The 24,917-nt window shown below is 35.9% G+C and overlaps 1 long non-coding RNA gene across 3 annotated transcripts in view; it reads right to left on the bottom strand.

The window, feature by feature from the left end:
- Positions 1-1,312: 1,312 nt before the first annotated feature.
- Positions 1,313-24,917, bottom strand: part of LOC140694323 (uncharacterized) — a 36,741-nt gene continuing 13,136 nt past the window's right edge. For all 3 annotated transcript variants that reach the window (XR_012070053.1, XR_012070052.1, XR_012070051.1), the window contains 3 exons: positions 11,505-11,580; positions 9,946-9,988; positions 1,313-6,300 (listed from right to left, as the gene is read on the bottom strand). This is a non-coding gene — a long non-coding RNA (uncharacterized lncRNA). The remainder of the gene's footprint in view (positions 6,301-9,945; positions 9,989-11,504; positions 11,581-24,917) is intronic.

The following is a 24,917-nucleotide window of genomic DNA, read 5'->3' as shown; positions in this document are numbered from 1 at the left end:
TTTCACAAACTTGAATATAGTGCCTTTTCATTTCATTCAGTTTGGAATATTTTAAAATTTTTTTCAGATTTTTTCCTTTGCCTATGGGTTAAATAAAAAGTGTTAATTTCCAAATCTGTTATCTGGATGCCATTAATTCTTAATTTAATACAGTTGGTATCAGACAGTACATTCTGTATTATATCTGTATTATGTCAAAATTTTTATATTTATTGAGGCTTGTTTTATGTTCCAAGGTACAGGCTTTCTTGGTGAATGTTCTATGTATACTTTAAAATCTTGAGTATTCTATGCATTTGGTTATACTGCTGTATAACTTTCAATTTAGCCAACACTGTTGATGGTGTTGTTCAGGCAACTATATTCCTACTAGTTTTCAATCTACTTGTTCTATAGATTACTGAAAGTAATGTTAATCTACTATTTTTGTGTCTATTTCATTTTTAGTTCTGTAAGGTTTTGCTTTATTATTTTGTAATTTTGTTATTCATTTCATACACATTTAGGATTGTTTTTTCTTCTTGATGAAATGACTACTTTATTATTATGAAATGTACCTTTTTGAGTCTTTCTAATATTTATTCTTTATAATATTTCCAAGCTGAAATCTATTTTGTCTAATATTAGAATAGATACTCCAATTTTTATGATTAATATTTATATGGTATACCATTTTCCTTTACTTTTATCTATCTTCCTATTTAATTTCTTGTGAAGGCATACAGTTGAGTATTATTTTTTACCAAATTTGGAAATCACTGGCTTTCAATTCATATATTTAGACCATTTATACTACCTGAAATTATCAATGAACTTGAGTTTAAATCTTCCTTTTAATATTTATTTTCTATTTGTCTTATTACTTATCCTTTTATTACTCTCTTCTTGACTTCTTTTGGTTTAATTGAGCATATTTTAGTATTCCATTAGATCTCATTATTAACTCATCTCTTTTTTTTAATTCTAGTGATTATTCTACAGTTTATAACGTGCACATTTACCTTTTACAGCCTTCCCTCAAGCTGTATTAAACCACTTCACATATACAGAAGAACCTCACAGTCACATACTTCCATTTTTACACTCCTATTCTTGTTCCTTTTTTGCACACATTTTTCTACATTTCTTATAAACATGCTAACATACTAGTATTTTTGCTTTCAGAAGTCAATTATCTCTTAAAAGAGGAAAAGAAACTTTTCCAACATATTTTAAATTCTAGCACTCTTCTTTCCACATGTCCATCCATTTTTCCTAGCTATTTACAGAAGGACGGTAAATGTGGCACCAGTTACACTATTGTTCCTAGAAAAAGAAATTCACAGATATTTTTATTTTAGTTTGAAAGTTTTAAATTTTTGGTATTTTAGATCAATATTTTGAAGGAACTGTAAATCATATGACACTCTCAGGTCCACTAAAATTTGTATAAGACAATTGAGGAAGTAGCCTCTAAACAGTACAGCATTTAATTCCAAGTCTCCAAGTCTTATTGTGAACCTACCTACAGGTAGTTGGAATAAAATATTACAAGCCAGTTGGAACTCTATAGTCCAAGAAGTATCTTACAGATCAGAAGTTTAACAGGTCTAAACCATTCATCGTCAATAAGCTTTTACTTTGACTACTAATAGTATAATTTCCATGGTACATGAGTGTTACAAAGTAATAACATTGCCAATATTTTAGATTTATTTTGTGCTTTTCCTTGGAGGTTTTCAACTATCTACATTACGTACCATGCTATCAGAGAATACATATGAAGAAAGACTAGTGCTTTTTGAACCCATACAAAGATTTTAGTTGCTGAAATAATGATAATACATCCAGAGAAAAAAAGCACGGATTCAGAGTCAGATTACACTTTGGATCTAAATTCTTAGGACCTGTGTGACCTTAAGCTTGGTTCTTAACTTACGGAAATATTAATTTCCAAATCTATAAATTGAGAATAATCACACGTTTCTTGGATTACTGTGCAGATAACGTAGGACAATGTATGAAGAGCTCCTGCGATTGTGTCCAGAAAAGAAGAGTCTCATTAAAGTTTAGTCTCTCTTTGCAAATAATTTCTCATATTACAAAGAACATAACAGACACTTCAAGGTTAAATGACTTTCTCAATGTCAAACTGTTAGTGTCAGAACTAAATCCCAAATCTGCCTTTTAGTTCTAAAGCTTTTTTTATTTTCTTTTAACTACAACACAGCTACCTCAGAAGCAGCAGCAAGAGTTTTGCTTGTGTGTTTGTTTTAAAATAAAAGCTTCACCATTGTTCTATAGCATAAAATCAAAAAAGAAAAAAAAAAGGAAACCCCTATCTGGGTACAGAGATATGAAAATTATGTTGGACAGGTACTGTCTCAGCACTGAACTACAGCGTGAGTGTCTAAATTTGGCTTTTCCCTGTCTCATCAGTGGTCTAAGTCGTAGCTGTTATACTACAAAACCAGCCACTGAAAATAGGTGATTGCCCCCAAGACAACTTAAAAAAAAAAGAACTTTATTTTTCATTTACTGTTTTGTTCTTATTGTTATTGTTCTATTTATTTAATGAGACCTCTTTCATAAATGAGATGACTTTAAGGTAAAACCTGTCAACTTTCCAGCATTTCTATGAAACTGAATTGATCCACTAAAAGGATGAAGATATGTATCATTAATATACTCAGTTCTACTTCACTTTTTGTGTAGGGTGTCGTGAAGGAATCTTTTTCAAAGCTGAATTTCTATGGAATTTCTAAAACTCCAAGATGTTGCCTTTCACATTAAATTACACCTGGTATTTTATTTCTGCACTCTGAGCATAGATGCTGTAGGCAAAATAAAGATAATTACAGATAATTTTGATTTCTGATCATTTTTGTTTATATCTATGCCATCTAGTATTTGAATGATAAAAACATAGGGCCCATATCCATTTCTTTGGATATAGTTTCTTCCAAAAGTCCAGCCTCAGATACATGTACAGCCCCTATTTGTAAATGATAATCAGTAGATTTATAACTAACATGGCATCAGAAAAGACATGGATGATAACAGGCAAAAATCAATTAATCAAGGATAATAATTAATATAAAAATAGAATTTTAGATAGAAAAGTGCTTTGATGAACACTGTAACTGATCGATTTTTCACCTTTAAGGAATTATATCTTCATTTCAAAGGTACAAGGACCGTTTATAATCATTGGTCATAGACTAGACAAGAAGGTAAATTCTGTAAGATAAAAATGTACAGATTATATTTTAGAATTGCCATTCAATGAAAGCAGAAATTAGAACAAATATAAATAAACAGAAAGGAAGTTAAGAAATTCTCTAATAGCATTTACGTTAAAAAATTAAATCAAAAATGTAGTTACAAACTATATAGAAAATAATGAGAATAAGCCACTTGGGCAATAAAAGTTACAGGATGCTCTCAAATCTGTGCTCAGAGGCAAAACACTATTTAATATCTTGCTTGTTATACAATGTAATTGAAATCAGTATTTAGAATTAAATTAAGACATAAGAAATAACAACAAAATTGCAAGAAAAAACAAGAAAGAATAAATAATAAAAGTGAAAACAAATGAACTAGAAAAAACACAACCCAGTAAATTATGAATAGGAAAATACAGAAACATAGGTGGAACTATTTTTTACATTGTATATTTTGCTTTTGAAAATGTATGTTAAAATTTGAAAATTTCGATAACCGGACTAATGTTCCAGGGAAAAAAATGTTTGCTCAAGGAAAGCAAGCTACTTAATTTCTCTGCTAATGTGTTTAGCTTCTATGTCAAAGAAATACCTACAAAAGGATTCCTGGCTCAGGTGGTTTCAGTGTTCTAATAAATAGGCATCTCCCACATCGTCCTATCTACTCCAGAACGTTAAAGAAGACGAAAAACTACACATTCATTTCAGAAGCCAGAAAAACTCTATTGCTGACTCTTGCCAAAGTAAATTTAAACCAAAACAAGAAAAAACTTAGTAACCTTAAAATAAAAATGCTTTAGTTGCATTTAATAAAATATTTGGATTACAAATTAAAAACTAACTATTCTAACCGAGTAAGGACAATACCAAGAATGAAAAGCTACATTTAGTTTTAAGGCAATACATTACTATAATACTTTGTATAAGTAGGTTAAATAGAATACTGGCATTTTATGCCATGGCCAGACCTACTGCACTGAAAAGCCAAGAAAGAGCACTGGCACGTGAAGAGACAGAATGTAGAAACACATGACGGTAGTGCCTAAGGAAACTTACGTAGTAACAGGACGGACTTTTGAAAGCTTCCATGCCCCCTTTCTCCATGTCCAGCTTCACGGCACCCCCATCCTGGGAAGCCCTAGTTCTGGGCTCCTCCAGACCACTTCATTCTGATGAACTCGGGAGACACCACAGAGCTCCTCCCACTCACGCTTCCTCCCACTTTCAGGGGCATTCTTTGCACTTGCTTGTTTCTTCAGCAGAAAACCAGAGTGGAAGCAACTTCTCTGAGTTTACGGTATTGTTACAATCAAAGCTGGGACCTGGACAAACCCTTTTAGCTCACTGGTAAAATGCAATTGGATAAAAGCTGTCACCCATTCCTAACGCCAGCTCAGTGTGACACAGATTTTCCTTTACATCGTCCTCTAACCTCTGGAAAATTACAGACTATTAGAGCATTTCTATTAAAATCAACAGTGAGACCAAAGATATTAAAGCTTGCAACTGCAATAAGTTTGGTAACAGAAACAAAATTTAGGATTAGAAATAAAGACAAAAATCATCGCTATTTTTAAATAAAATAACATACAGTTGGTTCTTTGGGTTGGGCGGGTTCTGTGTCCGCAGATACCGAGGGCCGACTGTATTGTGCCATTTTATAGAAGGCACATGAGCATCCTCAGATTTTGGTATCTTCTGGGGTGGGTGCTGGAACCAATCCCCGGCCCATACCAGGTACCCTACTCATATCACCAGGCATTTCCCATTCCCAAGCAGCCTCTTCCAACACATCCCACTGCCGGCACCTGTGACTTCACGGGTGTGCAACCCAGGCAGATGTACAGGGCTCTCTGATCAGAAAGGCTCTGGTTTAAAGCTCTGCTGTCACATCCTTGAAATTCACAATCACTTTCTAACAAGTGGCCCCACATTTTCATTTTACACTTGGCCTTGCAAATTATGCAGCTGACCTAGCCTCTGTCTCTGCCTGAGGACTTTCTTTGACCCTCCAGCCCACCCAGTCCAGGTGGGACAAAGGGAAATGTAAAGTGGTCCCTGCCCAACAGAACAGTCCATGCGACAAGTTGCATGTCTCCCAGAGTTCTCCAGAAAAATTGAACCACAGCTGTCTGCTGTGGTAACCTGCTTAAGAGTAAACACTTACTCATTTTTTTCTTTTCTTTTTTCTCTGCCTCATTTCTACACATCCCTGTGGGTGTTTCCTGGCAGAATCTCCCCTGTAGATTACTGGTACTCAAATATTTTTTGAGGAAGTCTGTGACTGAAAGTGAGCCCAACCTAAGAGAGAGGCAAGGGCGCAAACAGGCAGTCAGGTAAACAAGCAATCACAGTGTCCCGCGTAGGGTCATCATGGTGGTCTGAATTAGGACAACAGTGGAGGTGGGTAGAGAAAGGTAGGACTCTGGACATTTTTGAGGGTTGTGTCAGCAGGGTTTGCTCAAGTTTTGAGTGTAGGGTGTGAGATCATGAAGAAAGGGAAAGATGAATTCATGAGTTTTGGCCTAAGCTGCTAGATTAGAGATGCCACTAGCTAGAATAGTGATGTCTGCTGAAAGAGCAGGTGTGTGGCACAAGATGGGGACTTCCGCTTTGCACATGTTAACTCTGAGGTGCCGAGTAGACTTGAGAAAATGTCAGGTAGGTCACTGAAAACCGCAAGTGTGGAGTTCACCGAAGAGATTAAGGCTGCAGTTAAATATTTGAGAGTCCTGAGTCTAGAGATAATATTTACACCGATGACACTTGGTAAGTTTAATAAAGACATGAGTGCTGATGGAAAAGAGAAGCAGTAAGAGTTTGGGGATGTGAGGGGAAATCTGCAACAAAGGTGGAGAGAAGCCAGTCAGACAGTAAGAAGGAAACTTGCAGAGCATGGTGCCCAGCAGAGTGTGTCAGGAGACAGTCACCTGATTCAGAAATGACCATTGGATTTAGCATTATGGAGTTCAGTATTGCCCCAGACACGAGCAGTTTTGTTGCAGTGGTGGAGGGCAAAGTCTCAATTGAATGGAATTGAGAGAATGGGAGAAGAGGCATTGGAGCAGCCTCAATAGATACTGTCCCAGGAATTCTGCAAAAACAAAAGGGGGGGGGATTAAAAACTAGGTAGTCATTTGAAGAGTGAGTAGGCTGAACATTTTGTTCATTTTTTTAAAGTTACAAAGAATAATATTATATTTCTATGATACTAAGAAAGAGCCAGTAGAGAGGAGAAAATAAATTTGCTTTATTTGTTGTTGTTTTTGAGAAAATAAGCAATACCTTATCAGGTAAACAGCTGGAGACGATTGTCCAATAAGAATAAACATTTTAAGTATTAATTATTCTTTAAAATTATTAACTAGATACTTATTCAGTTCTTCTATATAATATTCCTTCAAAATTGTATCAGTTTCTTATAATCCATTAGAACTTTGCAAACTATATTCAAAGAATTTGTGTTTAATCAGTTAAAGCCTGAGGAACACTGCATCTATGAACACAGGCACAGTGGAAGCAAATAGGAAAAATTAAAAAGAGTTGCACATAGGCTGACAAGACAAAAAACTTCTTGGGAGGTGAACAAGTATATTTTGAGAGGAAAATGTAAATATTTCATAATAATAAAATAGGAAAAATAAGTCTTCCTGGCGCTCTTTCATAAACCTCCCTTTGGGAGGGAAAATTCTATCTCTGGATATAACGTCTAAGATATGATCTCAAAACCTAGCATTTTACTTTCTGATCTTTAAGAGGATAATCAGTGTTGCAGATAAATAATACTCAAACACATGTTTATTTTAGATCAGCTAGCAAATTATTATTGACCTTCCACTGTATTCTGTGAAGAGTATACAAAATTATTAGGCACAGTCCGTATCATCAAGAAAATCCGGTTGGGGAAATTCTTTTAGTATGATTAATAGAAAAAACAAGGATATGGTAGAAATAACTGCTTTCTTTAAGGGATTATACAGGAACGGAATAATTGAAGCAATGCCTTTCAAAGACTTGTTTTACAAATGTGTATTATGAGTAATCTTCAGGTTTATTTTTGTATCTTATGGTCAGAAAGATGTCTTTTTCTGCCTGAAGATGTCTAAGTTTTATGATGAAAGAGGGATTGGGGAGAGAATTCATTTTGTTTGTATGGTTTTTTGTTTTGTTTCGTTTTGATTTTTTGCTTGTTTTTTTTTTTTAATGGGGGCAGTACTGAGTGTTTTTGGCACACCAAATAATTTATGTTTGCAGTGCGCATGTACTGAAGGACAGCTTACTCTTCAGACAGAAAACCACATACACCATTTTTTGATTTTCTTATTGTTCAAAGTGCCTGCTTATAACCTGATTCCTGGGTAATTAGGGACTGAAAAGGTAAACAGAATTCAAGTGTGTTGAAGCTCACAATTGGGATTTGCACTTAAAAGCTTTAGAAACTCAATGAGAAACCCCTCTGCATACTTTAAAATGGTCCAAAAGTCTAATCACCAACACGAGAGAGAGGATACTGCAGCTCCTTTGAGCCCGGCAGTTACAGCGAGGACCCCTAGAATACCCCTCACAGCTCTAAGTAAATAAAGTTGCTTTCATTGTCAGTTTTAATAGGGTCTGGAATCCACCCAAATGTGACTGAAATCAAAGTGTCGTTTGCCTGTCCTAAATATATCGTATTAAACTTCATCCCCAAACACCAATCTACTGTTTATTTACCAGTTAATAGTTTATTTCATTTAACCATGTAAAGCAGGCTATGTTTTCCCCCATCATTATAAACTAAGGTTAGAGTAACTCAGTAATATTTAAAAAGGGAAAATAAAATGTAATGAGGCACCTCCTTGAAATCTGAGGTTTCAGCCCCAATGGTCGTAGAGTTTTCATTAATTAGGCAGACCGACTATATAAAATTCCTTAGAAATACATATTTATTGATAGTTTAATAATTAGATGACCAGAATCAGTAAGTCCCAGTCTGTTCTCCTGCCATTATAAACGGCCCCTTGGACATTCTCCTTAGACGGCTCGAAGAATAGTCAGTATATTCACCAATAACCTAGTTAACAACTGGCTCATTTAACTTCCTTGTACTTTTTGTCCTTGTCCCCAAAAAGGACAAAGGGAAATAGCATTTGGTCAAGCCCTGATAAATCAATAACTTAATGAAGTTAGTTACACTTACTTAATGCAGTTAATATTAAGAGCTTGTAAGAGTTTCCTTGTATTTACTTCTTTATTCCCACATCAGCCGTTACAGAACATTCTCATTTTCCACATGAAAGCCACAGGAGCCATTTCACAGCTCAGACCCAACAGACTGAACACCAAAAGATTAAGTGGCTAAGCTGCCTAACATTGCTTGTTTAGCTTTGCCCACAGGATTTGAATTTGCACTACACTGTTGAACATCCTAAAATAATTTAACCACATCCCAAACACGGCATAAAGAAAGTCTGTTCCATTTCTCGCCTCTTTAGATTGCACGTCCAGAGCAATTTCTCCCAAATTAAATGCCATTTGGTTTGTGTTAGAATAATCAGGACAACTGCAAACATTAATAAGTTTGCAATAACAGCAAAGTTACTTTCTTTTCCAAATAGCCCTACACATACCTAAGAAAGCTTTTCCGTCCCAATTTGTTTTTCTGTATTTTCAAAATAGATGCATCTCTGTATTCTTGTTGAGTGTTATGATTTGCACCCTAGTTTTATGATTATATGAAACTTAACATAAACCCAGGTGAAAAGGAAAGAGGGAGGCAGCCTACTGAAACAAGTTTGCCATTTGCACATTTGGCCTGGGTCCTTCCAAGCATCCATGTATGAATTTACTCATTCATTCATGTGCTTGACATGCATTTATTGAGAGCCCCTAATGTGTCAGGGATGGCACTAGGGGCTACAAATAACAAGAGAATGAGAGAAAGGCATAGTCCTTTTCATTATGGAGCTCAAGGTTAGTGTGAAGAAGACAAGCAGTTAATAGATAATTACTAAGGAGTACTGGGTTAGAGAGATACACCAAATGCTGCAAAATCATATCAAACAGACTTTTCTAAAGAAAGGCAGTTCTTGTATTTAGAGTGGAGAGCAGAGAGCTAACCCTGTTCATACATTCACCCTAAAAGCAAAGCTATCATGCTTTGTTTGGGACTAAGTTGGCTTCCCTTCAGGGTCACTGTAATGTTACTTTGGTGACCTGCTTTAGTATATAAAGGTGAAGGAACTGAGGCACAGAGAAGTTATCTCATTTAACCAAGGGCAGAAGTAGAAACCTGCAATTAATTTGTAAACTTAGTAATTTTTATAATGAGAACTTTTTGTAGTTTTGCATTTAAAGAGTTTTGAGTATAGCAAGTTTATTAGTAATGGGTGGACATGATATGATAATTTAGTTATGTTTTCTAACATTAATTGAAGAAAATGGGAAAGACAGCTATTAATAACATCAACAATTAGCCTCTGAGAGAGAAATCTAGAACAAGAATGCATTTTAAGAAACTATTCTTAGCTTTTTCAGGTCACTTCAAGTCCAGAAACATCAAATTTAATGTCAGTATTTTTCTGAGACATCACAAAAGTATCGACTACCAGATGTTACAGATCTTCAAAATGAGACTGCATGGTTTACATTATTACATTTTTCAAGAAATAGCACAATCATGTTAGAACTTTTATGTTTCTGTCTTTACGTGTTTCATATATTTCAACTCTATTTAAAGGATAAAATAAAAATTACTAACTTTTCTTGCACATCTCTGCATTTTCATTCCTCCAGAAAGTCCCCTGCAAGAAGCAAATATTTACAATATTTAACATGGCACCATGATATTTAAATCCACCTCTACTTTTCAAAATAGGTACCCAGACAAAGAGTAATATTCTTTCCTCGCCACTTACGTGTTAGAGAGCCTTCCAGTGAATCCATTAGTCCACTACTGGAACCACATGGATATTGTTCTAACCTACATAGTAAGACTTCTTTTCAAAGGTAACGATTGTGATTTCGAACATCACAGCAGTGTTTTTGTTTCTGCTGTGCTGCTTTGATATTGGCAGGAATCAGTTCAAAAGAATGCAGTGAAGCCTTCATTAGGGGCTAGGATGCTCATGGACTCTGGGAAGGCAGCCAGGGGAATGAATTGGTGAAACATTCAAAGCTAAAGGTGTACCACCCTCTTGTACATTCTCACATGCCAAAGCTGACTGCTGAGGCATTGGACTAAAGATCCTCGTCCTAGTCTTCGTGGTGTTCGACTGCTCGTATTTCCTCAGACCTGAATACCTGTTTTTATGGCATTGCTTTCAGCATGATACGTTATGATGTTCTGAGATTTCACTTCAAGGCACTGGCAGCTTTCTTTTACATCTGTGCATTTCTTAATCATGGAAAGACACTGGAGAAAGGGCTCCAGGGCAGGCCATGTGACAAAAACTGTCAGGATTCTCACACCCCACCAGAGCACGCTTGGCTTGGAGATGTTCTTGCCTAAGTCAGAGCAGGGCAGAAAGCTCATGCTCTTGGGATAGGAAATGCTGAGTTTTTCCTTATTGTTAGACTGTAAGCCAAGTTAAAAACAACAGGGAGAAAGAAAAAGCAATAGCTCTGCTAGCTCCAGTGTGCACCTGTCAAGCCACTGATCCAGATCCAGATTATAAAAAGCAAGGAGGGGCAGGAGGAGGGGAAAAAGAAGAGGCAAATTGTCTCACCCAGACATTGTTTGGCTTAGCTAATAAAGTCTGCTAAGCTTTTGAAAACCTCTATCAAAAATCAGGCAATTAATTTTATCTCCATTTCTAATCAAGAGGAGCCGACATGAGTTTTCAGAGCAAAGACAGAGAGAATAATTTGGTAACGTTATTTGGTTAATCGTAGTTTTCTACTATAAACTTTAAAGTCTTCACAAAGTTTAGAGAATCATGGAATGCCACAGGAAAACCACCAAGTAATAATAAACCATATTTATTAATTAATATAAAGCACTAATTTAGAATATTATACTTCATAGAATTATTTGCTTATATTATACTTCCATATAATAGTAATGACTTGTGCATGTTTTAATATACACGTTTTTAAGATTCTCCCAAAAGATTGCTGTTTTATCAGGTATCTCTAAAAATGGGGGTAGAATTATACAGTCATTGAAATTTCAAAGGCTACCAAGAGCTGTGAAGTAATTTAATACAATCATTTTTCATTTCATAAGATGGGAAACTGAGACCAGAAAGAACAAATGTTTAGTTCAAGATCACCAAGCTAAGTAGCAGAGACAGACTTTTCCTCATTCCCAGGACTTACCAGACACCAAGCTGGATCCAAAGAACAGTGCAGTTGGCAGGACTTTCCATTTGAAATCCAATTCTTGCAGTTTACCCTGCAAGGTATTGAAAATAGCATTACGGTTTTAATTAAATGAGTAACCACTGCAATAACATATTATATTTAATAACTATATATAGATACACAATACAACTATTATATTGATGTATATCAATTATAATGATGCATATTTAATAAAGTGTAGTATTCAATAGGTTAAAAGAAAAACCATATAATTACAATAAATAGTTAAATTTCTGCAAGATATTCAATGATCGCCAGTTTAACACCTTCACTGGCCTTTAAGAAAATAAATGTAAGCACCTAAAATGAGAAAACATGGTATTCCACAAATGAACAAAAAATGCATTTGAAATGGTAAAGTGTTATCACTTAACTTCTTCCCTTGCCAAAGAGATTTTTTCAAATGCTTAGTTATAATTTTTTCAACAGTGAGTGTAAATTATAGAGAATAGTTTTTTTCAGCTTCTTTCTACTGTGGTTGACTGAACACTGGATTAACATGCTCAGTGGTCACACAGACATCAATTGGGATAATGATGTAACAATAACAAGCATGTTTTCTTAGAAACACTTTAAAGAGTAAATAATACACTGAACTATAAAATAAAAAAGAGAGGATAGAAATGTTCTTTATACATTTTTTACAAACCACACTGAAATGTAGACAGGAACATGTGAAACAGGAAATAAAACAAATTTTGTCCTCAGATGGCATTTAAAAATGGATGAAATAAAACAGTGGGAAAATTGAGTCTATATAGGAGTTAACTTTAAAACCAAATTGTAAGTTTATATAAAGAGTTTAAAACGAAGGAGACAGCAGCTGAGCCAGAATAACAGAATAAGCCAAGTGAAGTTATTTTATATTTAATTTAAAAGATTAAATGAGAAATGTTTCCTATAGAAAGGAAAACATTTTGTCTTGACAATGAAATCTATCGGTAAGCAGAGAAAGTGAAGGATAATGTAATGAGATAGCCTGCTTTAATTTTCAAAATATAAGTTAATTAAAATCTACATAGGCCAATTAAAAAAAAACAGGTAATAGATGGCAAACTAAGATATGAAGGGGGAAATAAGAAGGGACATTAATTAGAGAAAAATATCAGTTCCCTGAACTTTTTGTTGACAAATTGCCCAGGGCAGCTCTATAACAAAGAACAGAAGTTACGTGATGCCTACCAGCACTGAGTCTTTAACGATTTATTTCTTAGCAACATTAGAAAAGTCAGCTGGAGCCATGCACAAGAAGCTTAACGGTAATTTGGAAAAAGAAATTAAATAAAACACAAATTAAATAACTTTTATTTTCTATTGTTTTAGTTCTATTTTTCAAATCAACAGGGAAAAAACATTTTCTTTACTGCTCTACTATTAAAATAGTTTCCTAAAGATCAAATAATTCTCATAAAACACAAATTTTTTTGTAACTAAAACAAAACTTATGGATTTGACAAGCCACTTGTTTAACAAATTTGTAGGAAAAGAAAAAAGTCACTATTAAGTATGCATGTAGTTTTAGTTGTAGATACTCCCTGAAAGGTCACTGTGGTATGAAACAGCGCATTTAGACAAATAATTTCTGTGGTTGTTGCTTTCAATTCTATGCAAAAGTAGTTTAGTTTTTCTGTATTTCTCAATACTGACACTTCTGTAGGATTTTCAAGTTGTTGGGTTTAGTTTTTGCCAACACTCAGATAAAAACTGAGCATTTACCTTATGACATAAAACATTTCAAACGTTGCATTGCTATCTAGTCAATCAGCTTGACAGCTCCATTCTCACAGTTGGTGTTCTCTCTCTTTCTTTTTTCTTTTTGATTGACTCGGCAAAACCACTGACACAATAGCCTCTGACCAAAGGGAATGGTTCTTTCCCAGAGTTATTGTTTTGAATTCTATTCACAGTTAACTATGTCTCACTGAACCCTTCCAATACAAACAAAGTATCTGGATTACTTTCAAAGTAATAATGCCCAAAAGGCAAAATTTAATATAAAACCCAACTTTCTTTCTTTTATCTTAGTTTTTGCAACTCAGCACAAAGACCTGCAAAATATTTAATGCTTGGCGAACGACCAGAATCAATTTTTATTGTTGCATTAGGTCAGCCACTATCTTATCTAGTAAGCAGATTGTCTAGTTTTTGTTATTTTTTGTAAGCCACAGTCTGTGAGAGGCAGATACAACATCAGCTGTTCATGATCAATTTTTATGTAAATATGAGAATGATAAACCCCCCCAACCAATTTGGGGAGGAGTCACCTCAAATTGAGTGATGCACCTTCAGCTAAACTTATGGTAATTAAAGAAAAATTCTATCATGCAAGATCCATGCTGCTTCAGTCATCAACTAAGCAAATTAATAATAGTCAGCTCCTAAATACTTCCCTGAATAACTTAGAATATGTTATAAGAAGATGATTAAAGACTCTAAGTTCCAGAGAATTTTCCTTCATCCTGTTCATTATCGAGATAGAATATCTACCTAAATATGAAATATTAGTCAGTAAGACAATCTGATTTTGGCCATCACTGGTCTTTGAATATCAGTCATTTCTTCTTAGGAATATTTTCTCCTGCAAAATTATTGACAGTTGATGCACAGAAAGTTGTCTGGAATTTATCAGCTTCAAACGGCTAAGCCTTAGGACATATTTCCAGACTCAAAGGTAACGGTTAACTGTCACAGAATATAATTTTTCCTGATGTAGAGTTTCTATTTTTGCAATCTAGAAATAAGATGTCCAAAGTTATTTTAGCTCTATGTCCACTCTTGGACAAAATAAAGGCAAGTTTCTGGACAATACAAGAAATGAAACTGTGAACTGAATGAAATGAGTCTAATGTTCAGTATAAATCTAAGAAATAAGACAGTGTTGCTGTAACCAGCAATCACTGGTTTATTTCTGGTTTATTCCTGAAATATTGGCTTGGAAGTTTGAACTACCTCACTGTGTGTCCCTGAGTCAGCACAGTGTTTTGCCAGACCAGTGGCAGAGATCACACTGCTCTGACCAGAAGACTTTTTCTTCTTACGCTTCTGTTGCCTTTGCTTGTCTGTATCATGGCTTCTAATTTTCACCTATTAAATTCATAAGCTTTGGAGTCAGACAAACCTGAGACTGAAGCTAGACTTGAGGGTTGTGACTAATTTGACCTTGGTCAAGTTCACTTCTATTAGCCTTAGTTTCTTGAACTATAAAATGGTGAAGGTAGATGGATCAACAATGAAGTCACACACATACACACATACACATATATTTAGCAGAGTGCCCACCATATTCAATAAACCTTAGCTACAAGAAACTTGTTCATTTATTATTAAAGTTGTAAGACATTACAAAGGTATAAAGAAGTAAATACATTAATATACATGCATTACTATTTCATAAAATCCTGTCCTTCCTGACACTATGCTGGGATTTTCTAAACAAGGATCCAACAAGACTCTAGATTTTGAAGAACACATAGAGTCTGTCCAGGGAGACATCTATGTGAATAACTCACAATAAGGCAGCATAGTAAGTATGACAGCAGAAAAATGACTAAAGGGGGAAGGAAATACTGAGGAGGGAATGCTCTCTTCTGTGGGGGGATATTCAAGGGAGATTATATAGAAGAGATAACTCGTGAATTTGACCTTGAAAAATGAGTAGGATTGTGCCAATACAGGAGGGGAAGAGGAATTTTCAGCCAAGAGAATGAACAATGTTTCAGAAGTGTTCAAGTACAAACTGGGACCGGAAGGTGAATTAGGCCTGGCTAGAGGACCCAATGACCTTAGCTTTACTAAAGAAACCATCTTTTCTGATTCTCACCATTGTTATTAACAGCGGTTATTACAAATACACAATTCAATCAGCTTTGATATCTTTACCCATTAGTATTACCATCATCCACTGTCAGATGTGGCTAACTTTGTTCTCAATAATGGATTTGGGGGTGTATTTCTACCCATTTCCCTACCCATACATTAGCCAGGATGACTATCTTCTAGGCAACCCACACTCCATTCCCCTTGAAAAAAATATCAGCATCCTTATAGGAGCTCACAGTCACATTGTTCTGCTGAATTAAAAAAAAAAAACAAATGCTTCAGTATTTGATTTCAAGAGTTGCTACCAGCCTTCATTGACCCGTCATCCCTCTCTTCTTTCTCAATATTCCAATCAGTTTCTCATTTGGCTCACAGTATAAATTTTATTCAAATACAGCATTAATGAAACAGTTAAGTTTGTGAATTCTGAAGCTTGACTGCCTGGGTTTCTATTCTGAGTTCACGACTCCATAGCCGTGTGACTTTAGGCAGGCACCCATCCCCAGTGCCCTCATCTGTAAAATGGCAATAGTACTAACACGTCTCTCACAGGATTAGACGAGTCAGGAATAGGTGTGTTAATACATGCATAGTATTTAAACAGTGCCTGGCACACGATCAACAGTCAGTGGGGTTTTAGCTAATATCACTATTTCCTCTTCAAAGTATAGATGTCCTACTTCAGGTCACCATTTCAAATGATTTTTAAATGGCCCATGATGATTTTTTAATGATGCATGAATATATGCTTTTTCTAAAAGAGGCAAGCAATAGCCAAAGTACCTGAAATATAACTGAAGTTTTCCTCTGAATCCCCACTATTCCTATTTCACGCCTCAGAGGTAACTTCTGGTGACAGTTTAACAAGTATAATTCTGGTTCCTTGTGTTTGCTTCTTTGAACATAAATTATATCTTGCTCCATGAATTATCCTGGGATTTAATTGTTTTCTACTTAATGACGTATCAAACGTAAGTTTCCATAACAATACACATTAAATTCATTTATTTACCAAATATTTCTTAAACAGCTACAATGTACCAGGCCTTTTCCTATTTGCTGGAAATACTCCAGGGAAACAAAATCTGTGCCCAACTGAAGCTTACATTCTCTTTGATGTATAGCTTATTCATTTCTAATAATTACAGTGTGACATAGAGTATGAATCTGATATAAATTCTTTTACCATTCCTCTACTGAAGGAAATGGAGATGGCTTTCAGTTTTTGGTAATATAATACCATTGCCAACATTTATATTCATGTTCCATGAGTTTTTAATTTTTTGAAGAGATTCTACTCAGTGGAGTTACTGATTTAAAGGGGTTTTACAGTTTTTGTTTTCTTCTTTGTTGTACTGAGATACAATTGACATATAGCATTGTATAAGTTTGAAGTGTACAGCATAATGATTGGCTTTAAATACATCATCAAATAAGTTTAATAAGTTCAGTGAACATCCATCATCCATCATCCATCATAGATACCACATTAAAGAAACAGAAACTTTTTTTTCCTTCTAATGTAATTGCTTTTCTCTGTCTGACTTATTTCACCTAGCATAATACCTTCTAGTCCACTTCACATTGTACTAAAAGGCAAGATTTCATTCTTTTTTATAGCTGAGAAATATGCCATTGTATATATATTTTTCTGTATCCCTTCATCTATCGATGGGTGCTTTAGTTGCTTCCATAGCTTGGTTATTGTACCTCAGAGCTGCAATGAACCTATGGGTGCATATATCTTCTGTACATAATGTTTTCATTTTCTTCAGATAAGTACCCAGGATCATATGGTGGTTCTATTTTCAATTTTTGAGGCATCTCCACACTGCTTTCCATAGTGGCTGCACCAGTTTCCATTCCCACTGACAGTGCACAAGGGTTCACTTTTCTCCACATCCTCACCAGCACTTGTTATCGGTTTTCCTTATGATGATAGCCATTCTGACAGGTGTGAGTTGGCCTCTCACTGTGGTTTTGATTTGCAATTCCCTGATGATGAGCGATGCCAAACATCTTTTCATGTGCTTGTTTGCCACCTGTATGTCTTCTTTGCAAAAAATGTCTACTCAGATCCTCTGCTCAGTTTTGAATTGGGTCACTTGTTTTCTTGATGTTAAGTTGTAGAAGTTATTTGTATATTGTGACTATTAACCCCTTGTTGGGTATGTCATTTGCAAAAAACTTCTCCTTTTCATTTTGATGACAGTTTTCTCTGCTGTGCAAAAGCTTTTCAGTTTGATATAGACTCATTTGTTTATTTTTGCCCTTTTCCCCCTTGCCTGAGGAAAGAGATCCAAAAAAATATTGCCAAGACCAATGTCAAAGAGTGTACTGTCTGTGTTTTCTTCTAGAAGTTTTATGATTTAAGGTCTTACATTTAAGTCTTACGCCATTTTGAGTTTAATTTTGTATGTGGTGTGAGAAAGTCATCCAGTTTGATTCTTTGCATATAGCTATTCAGTTTTCCCAACACCATTTATGGAAGAGGCTGTCTTTTCCCTATTGTATATTCTTGCCTCCTTTGCCACAGATAATTGCCCATATAAGTGTGGATTCATTCCTGGTCTCTCAACTCTGTTCCATTTGTGTATAAGTCTGTTTTTGTGCCAGTACCATTCATAGTGTTTTGATCACTGTAGCCTTGTAGCATAGTTTCAGGGCTCATGAGACCTCCAGCTTTGTCTATCTTTCTCCAGATTGTTTTGGCTAGTCAGGATCTTTTGCATCTCCACACAAATTTTAGAATGATTTGTTCTATTTCTATAAAAAATTCTGTTGGTATTTTGATAGGGACTGCATTGAAAGTGTAGATTGACTTGGGTAGTATGGGCATTTTAACAATACTAATTCTTCCAATCCATGAGCACAGTATATCTTTCCTTTTGTTTGTGTCATATTCAATCCCTGTTATCAAGGTCTTATAGTTTTTCCAGTACAGATAATTTACCTCCTTAGATTTATTCCTAGGTATTTTATTCTTTTACTTGTGATTGTAAATGGAATTATTTTTTAAATTTCTAAGATTTCATTGTATAGAAATGCAACAGATTTATATATATATTAATTTTGTATCCTACAACTTTACTGAATTTACTGATAAGTTCTAGTAGTTTTTAAATGGTGTCTTTAGGATTTTCCATGTATAGTATAATGTCATCTGCAAACAGTTTCCAATTTAAATGTCCTTGAAAAGTCAGTTTTAGGAAAAAGAACTAACAAAGGTGAGAAAGTAGAAAAGAAAAGAGAAATAGAAGACAGTTGTGTGTAATGGTAAGAGTATATTTCAAGAAAAATATATTAATATTATTAAATACTGCTGAGAGATGAGTCATCATGAGGAAGAACATATTGTTGATCTGATTATGTGGCAATGGGTTCTCTAACTTCCTCAAATGGAATGACTTCTCCTGTCTTCCTTCTCAGCCATCCATTGCAAGTCTTACAACTAATCCAACCATGCTCCCAAATCACTTTCCAAAAATGATCTCCATTTCCAGGTTACGTGTTCAACTCCTCCTACTTACAGACATTCTAACATGTAATTGTGACTGTTTATTGTGAGTCAATCCATTAGTGTCTTCTTTGTTTAGTTTTCCTAATTCAGTTTATAGCACTCTGGCCAACACCCCACTTACATCTACTTTAATTAAACCCATATGGAAAAATTTCAACCCTTGTATTAACACAAATGTGCATTTTTCCATGCTCCTCTGGGTCAGCTGAGAATTATTAGAGAAAGTTACAAAGCAAGGGAGGCTGTTTCTACAAAATGTTCTTGACCACCAGTTTCATCTGGGCCCTCAACAATGCCTGTCAGTTTTACCATGTTGCTCTGAATAGTCTATTTCCTTACTTTTCACAATAGCACACAGTAGGGACACATACACACACAAAATCAGTGAATAAAAGCTTTCAGTGCTTCTCCATTCTCCTAAAATCACTGCTGTCTAAGGGCTCTTTCATTCTTAAAAGTTGATTGTAATTCCTATTTCATTTCCATCAGATAAGAGTCACTCTACTGCTTGCTAATAAGCCTAAAACTCTTTATACATCTACACTCATCTTTCCTCATTCCTTGTTATTTTAACACATTAAGTGTCCTCCAATCTGAGGCCAAGGCCATTGCATAAACTTTGGATCCCATTTACTCCATCCTCCATAAGACTGCCTTGTACAATTTTCCTTTCACTCTTTGTACTTTTGACTTTGACCCTTCTCATCAATACTTAAAATGCTGAAATATCCACTACCTTAAAAAAAAGAAGCCCTTACTTATGGTGGATGCTGCGACTAATCACTCAGGTTGCTGCCTTCTGAACTTAGACATTCCTTCTGCTAGCTGCCAGAAGGACTTACTGCTGGTGGCTCACAGCTGAGTCCCTCCCAGGCAGTGCGTTAAACAGCATATAAAAAGAATCTCATCTCCTGTAGATGGAGGAGTGAAAAAGCTTAGCATTAGTCCCAGAGCTTAACTATAAGGGTAGCTGAGCTCTAGAGAAGGTTGAATTTTGACTTCAACAAGTCCATTACGCCAAAGTCAGGATCCTGATGAAGAACATGTGTAACTTGACATTTTGACCCGGGAACATGTGAATCAATGAACCTAAATATTTTAATCCTCATACCCTGCTACACCATCCAGGCCTTCAGAAATGGCCTAATTCTTCCCCTTAAAGGCTAGCACTAACAATCACGTACGATAAGTCAGTGACACCTGTCTTGCAAGACAATGTACGTATCCCTCAGAATTTACTCTCCCCTCCCCTCCTAGTCACCAGATGAATAAATAAAGTCAAGGTACAATGTAACTCAGCTGGGAATGTGATGCAGCTACAGAGGAAGGAAAGAGGCTCTACACCCACGCCCCTGCAAAGCTACAGAACCTAACCAAGATACATCTGCAGAAGTCAGGGAAGTATGTGTGGTCTTACATCAGGTGGGTTCTAGGTCTGTAGGGGAGGCAGTATAACATAAAGCTAGAAAAGAGACAGTTGATCAGCATGGGAGAATTTTCCCTTTATACAGGATTTAATATCTTGGTAAGAGCTCTGGGAGATGATGCAAAAACTCAGCTGGAATGGCTCTTGGAAACTAGAATAAAGTGATGATCCGTACAAGATGAAGAAGAAGTACAGGAATGAGCATGAACAATGATGGCAGAAGTAGCCAAAAGGCTCAGAGAAGCCAGTATTGTAAGAAAGTTATACCCATAAGGCTGGAAATACCACCAGTCAATTATGTTCCATAGAGGTTTCACAGGGACACACATTTGATTTAGCACACCACTGAGGAATTTTCCAGGAATCTCAACGGTAGCTGTCTTCTCTAGACCAGGACTTACTTACAGAGCACGGCCTCATGGGAATAATGTGAATTAGAGGATAGAATCATCATCATCATCATCATCATCATCATCAATAGTCAATAATAATAATAGACAAGAAGTGCTTAACTGACAGAACGAGATGGGTACAGTTATCTTAATGAGCTGCAGGTTGGAGTGGCAGTGAATAGGGGAACGTGCTGACTCACAGAGAGCTTTGGAGATGGAGATATGGACAGTTTGCAAGGACAATGAAGATGAGCAGCCAACAGGGTATTCTCAACCTGAATAATCAAAAGAAGTCCCGATTGGACGATCAGGAGGCTAAGAAACTTCCATCATAAAAAGTCATCACCCTTTGCCTAGTTTTCTAGACTGGCCAGTTTTCAACTTGGGAACCCGTTAAATGAAGGAGAGATTGATTCACAGGGAGGAAGTGCCCAATAACCCCATGCTAAATGTACCTATGGTGACTTTAGGCAAATTACAAAGTCTTTCTCTATTTTATCTTTTATAATATGGGGCAATAACAGTATCTTCCCACTGGGGATCTTATGTAGATTAAATGAAACAATACATGTGGCCTTTGATAAAGGCTAAAAAAAATTAGATTTTAATTTTGTTATTAAAGTAGTAGTCTTAAGCAATCATCTTGTTTATATAGAACAATTATAAATTTAACATTTGCCATTAATAACATAGAGGCCTAGTCTTTTTAAAAAAATGTCAGCTCTCTCTCTCTCATACACACTTGGTGCAGTAAAACTCAGTGACCACCTCGCCGGTTGTTTCATCTCTTCCTTGGGTTCTACTGCACAACCCATCTTTTATCTAATTTCTTTCAACTTTTGAACTGCGCTGCTTGATCTTTCAATTCTTGATCTGTAAAGAATATATTTTTAATAATTCACCCTAAGAATCAGATCACGTCTATCACTCAACCTCTTTCTGATGCCACCAACATAAAGCTTCTGGATTTCGTTTTATCATAAATATGTCAATAAATCCATAGGTAGCTTTGGAGACTTATTTTTGAAAAAAAAAAGGAACAGTCTTAGATGTTTAAAAAAGCTCCTTTAATACTTCTAAAATTTAATAATTGGGTCAAAGCTAATCCTTTATTTTATGAATTGTGGGTATCTGCATCACATTCAAGCAATTTTTTTAGGTATTTCTTAAACACATAATTATTTTAAAAAGCAGGCCAATAGTTTAGGAGACCATTATTTTTTGAAAATGAAAGAAAAATTCAAAAGGACAAAAAGGATAACCCTATATAACTTGTCTTTTACAGGTTCTGAGAGTAGTTGTGCTCGGCAGAAAGAGGAAATGAGCCAGAGTCTTCTGTCTGAGGCAGAAACTAAAGTAATGCAGCTTTTAATTTACATAAAGACTGATAAGGTTAAAATGTGCACTTACCTACCTTTGTATTTATCCCTTATGCTGCTGAGCTAACTCACTGCTACCATCTGAAGGAAAGGTCACACTAAGTTTAATTACAGCACTAGTAAGTCATTTCACTTTAGAAATATTTACTGAGCTCAAAATACATGAGCAAAGGACTCGTCTAGTAGATACCATCAGTCTACAAGTATGAGTAAGTTTGATCCCTTCACCCAAGGAGGTTCGAATCTAATCGAGAAGGCTGTAAACACGCCCTTTATCTTCATGAAAGGGAGGCTGCAATAATGGACTGCCATTCATGAGAACTGGAAGAATTGGTGAAAGAGCTGGCATACGGGCTGGATCTTGACAGGAACACCTTTCCTCTTACAGATGGAAATGGCAGCAAAGGGCAAGATAAGAAAAAAGAAAAGTGTGCAGCTGAGAGGCTCAGGGCATGGAACAGATTGCTGAGCCATCAGTGGGGTGAGAGGCACTAGCAGTGGTGACACCAATGGTTGAACGAAAACCAAACCTGGGTGGCATGGAGCCCCTTTCTCTGAGCCTATCCATACACACTCAGGAATTTAAATTTTATTTTGAACATGGGAGTCACCATTAAAGGTTGTTTTTGAGTTTTGTTTGTTGGGTAGGGAGTAGTGGCCAGAGGAGTGATACAGTAATGTAATTACACTTGTGCCTGGCGAAAATTACTAGAAAGAATCTTAGGGCTGGGTACCGGCAGCCTTCTTTTTAGAGCAAGTGAGTAGGAACTGTGAATCTCTAGATTACTACCTTTTATTCTTTTTCATATCCTCCTCCCCAGGCATCTAGCACAGCCCCTTGTTTGATATTCAATAAATGTTTGATGAAAGTCTTTGGTTTCAAGAAAACCATATGTAAAGACAGCTTTAGTACTCCAGGGAGTGAGACTGCTTCTTGGGTGGTGTTTTAAACAAAGAGCTAAGATCACACCAAGGGGAAGAATTCTGACCAGGAGCGCTGGGCCGAGAGAGCAGTGAGTAAAGGTTTCTGAAAGAGGGTGCATTTAAACTGGACTTAACTCACTGGTGAAGGCCCAAAGCAAAGCTGTATCCATGAACTTAGAACTTCTAAGAGCTGGAGAGGGATTGAGCATGGAGACAAGGGAGGGAATCCTAAAATGGATATTCATCAATTTCTTAGAGTCAAAGAACTGTCCAGCCTATGGAAACACAGATAGGGGGGGATTCAAGTTTATCCTACAACCTTCTGCATGAGGACGTGTATCCGTCTGGGTACGGACAGGAAATGTGTGACACGCTCCAATGGTATAATTTGTGGACAGTGTGATAAAGGGACCATTTACAAAGCTGTAGATAGGATGTGGGAAAGCACAGAAGACATTGTGATAGCCTAGGTACAGGAGCACTGTTTGTTTCTATCATAGGTAGCCCTCAAACAGAGAAGAGAGGCTACATTCGTGGAAATGGTGGAGGAGCTCTGCAGGGAGAGGGCTGTGTCCGGAGTTGCTACCTGTCGGTCCAGAAGTGCAGCCAGCACTCAGCAAAGGCACGGAGAGGATGCAGAGGACTGCATTCTGCCCCTTTTCTCTTATCTCTTGCTGAAGCTCCTCATTTACTTAACCAAACAGGAAACCAGTGGTTAAGGGAGCCCTTTGATGTAGGTCTTACCATCAGTCTCACTGAGCACAGAGCTTGGGTAAGAGTATATTTGAGGGAAAAATAGGAGATATATAGACAGTATGCAGGATTACACGTGGTTGACAGATAGTTACAATGAAAACACAAAAATTAAACCAAATAACACATATCTACCTGGATTATCATGAGAAAACCTTATTCTTCTCCTATGGTAGTTTTTCAAATGCCAACTTACTCTTGAAAATATCTTCCGCTACAGCTGATACTCACACCCAGACATACCAATTTAAAAATAGTATGCAAATATAATTACAAAATATAGTGTGTATATCATATGTGCATTTTGTTGATTAAAAGCCACTCAACTAGTGACTGGATTTTTTATTTGCTATGTGGATTGACAGGAAATGTGCCAAAATTTGTAATATGAACTTTAAAATATTTATCTTTTACCATTACTGTCACACCTCATGGAAGACCCCATTTCACCAAAACAAAACATGGCAACAATTTTTTTTTCCAAATGCTGAGGTAAATGATGCACTACTCCTTATTCAAGACACTGAATCATATTTCACCACATGAGATTTCATAAGATATATTTTATAATCATTAAATTATAAAAATTACAGTTCTAAAAATCTCTGCAGATAGAAAACAGATACTTTGAACACTCATGCCTAAGCTACAATTTTAAGAATAACAAAGATGATTGGCTATAAATATCCAATCTTCATTTGGAATCTAGATTATACAACTTATTTATAAAATTGTACATCGCAGGGTCAAGTTAAAAAAAAAGTACAGGTCTGAGGAAGACTTGACTTTTCAGGGCCACACAGACTACATATCAGGGCCTGAGGCTGGCTAACAACACTGACTCTATAAGCCTATAGAATCAGACATTTTTACTATAAAATACTCAAATCAAACAACAAAACATAAACCAGTACAAATTTAAAATTTCTTGATATTCCCTTAAAAGTCTGAAAAATCTTTGAAAGATCACATGGTGAAATACAGCTACTCTAAAGAGCAATAAAAATTAATAAAACTACAAATTTATTTTGATGTGAAAAATCAGAAAGGAAGACTATTCTTAACCCACGGTAACATCCTATACGCGATAAGCAAACACTGAAAGTTCCATTTCCATTTCAACAGCCTCATTTTTATTCTCATTGTTCATAGTTG

The sequence above is a fragment of the Vicugna pacos genome, unplaced genomic scaffold (genome assembly GCF_048564905.1).
Source record: "Vicugna pacos unplaced genomic scaffold, VicPac4 scaffold_21, whole genome shotgun sequence".
In the NCBI taxonomy this organism is placed as follows: domain Eukaryota; kingdom Metazoa; phylum Chordata; class Mammalia; order Artiodactyla; family Camelidae; genus Vicugna; species Vicugna pacos.
This window is presented reverse-complemented; position numbering and strand designations above follow the sequence as displayed.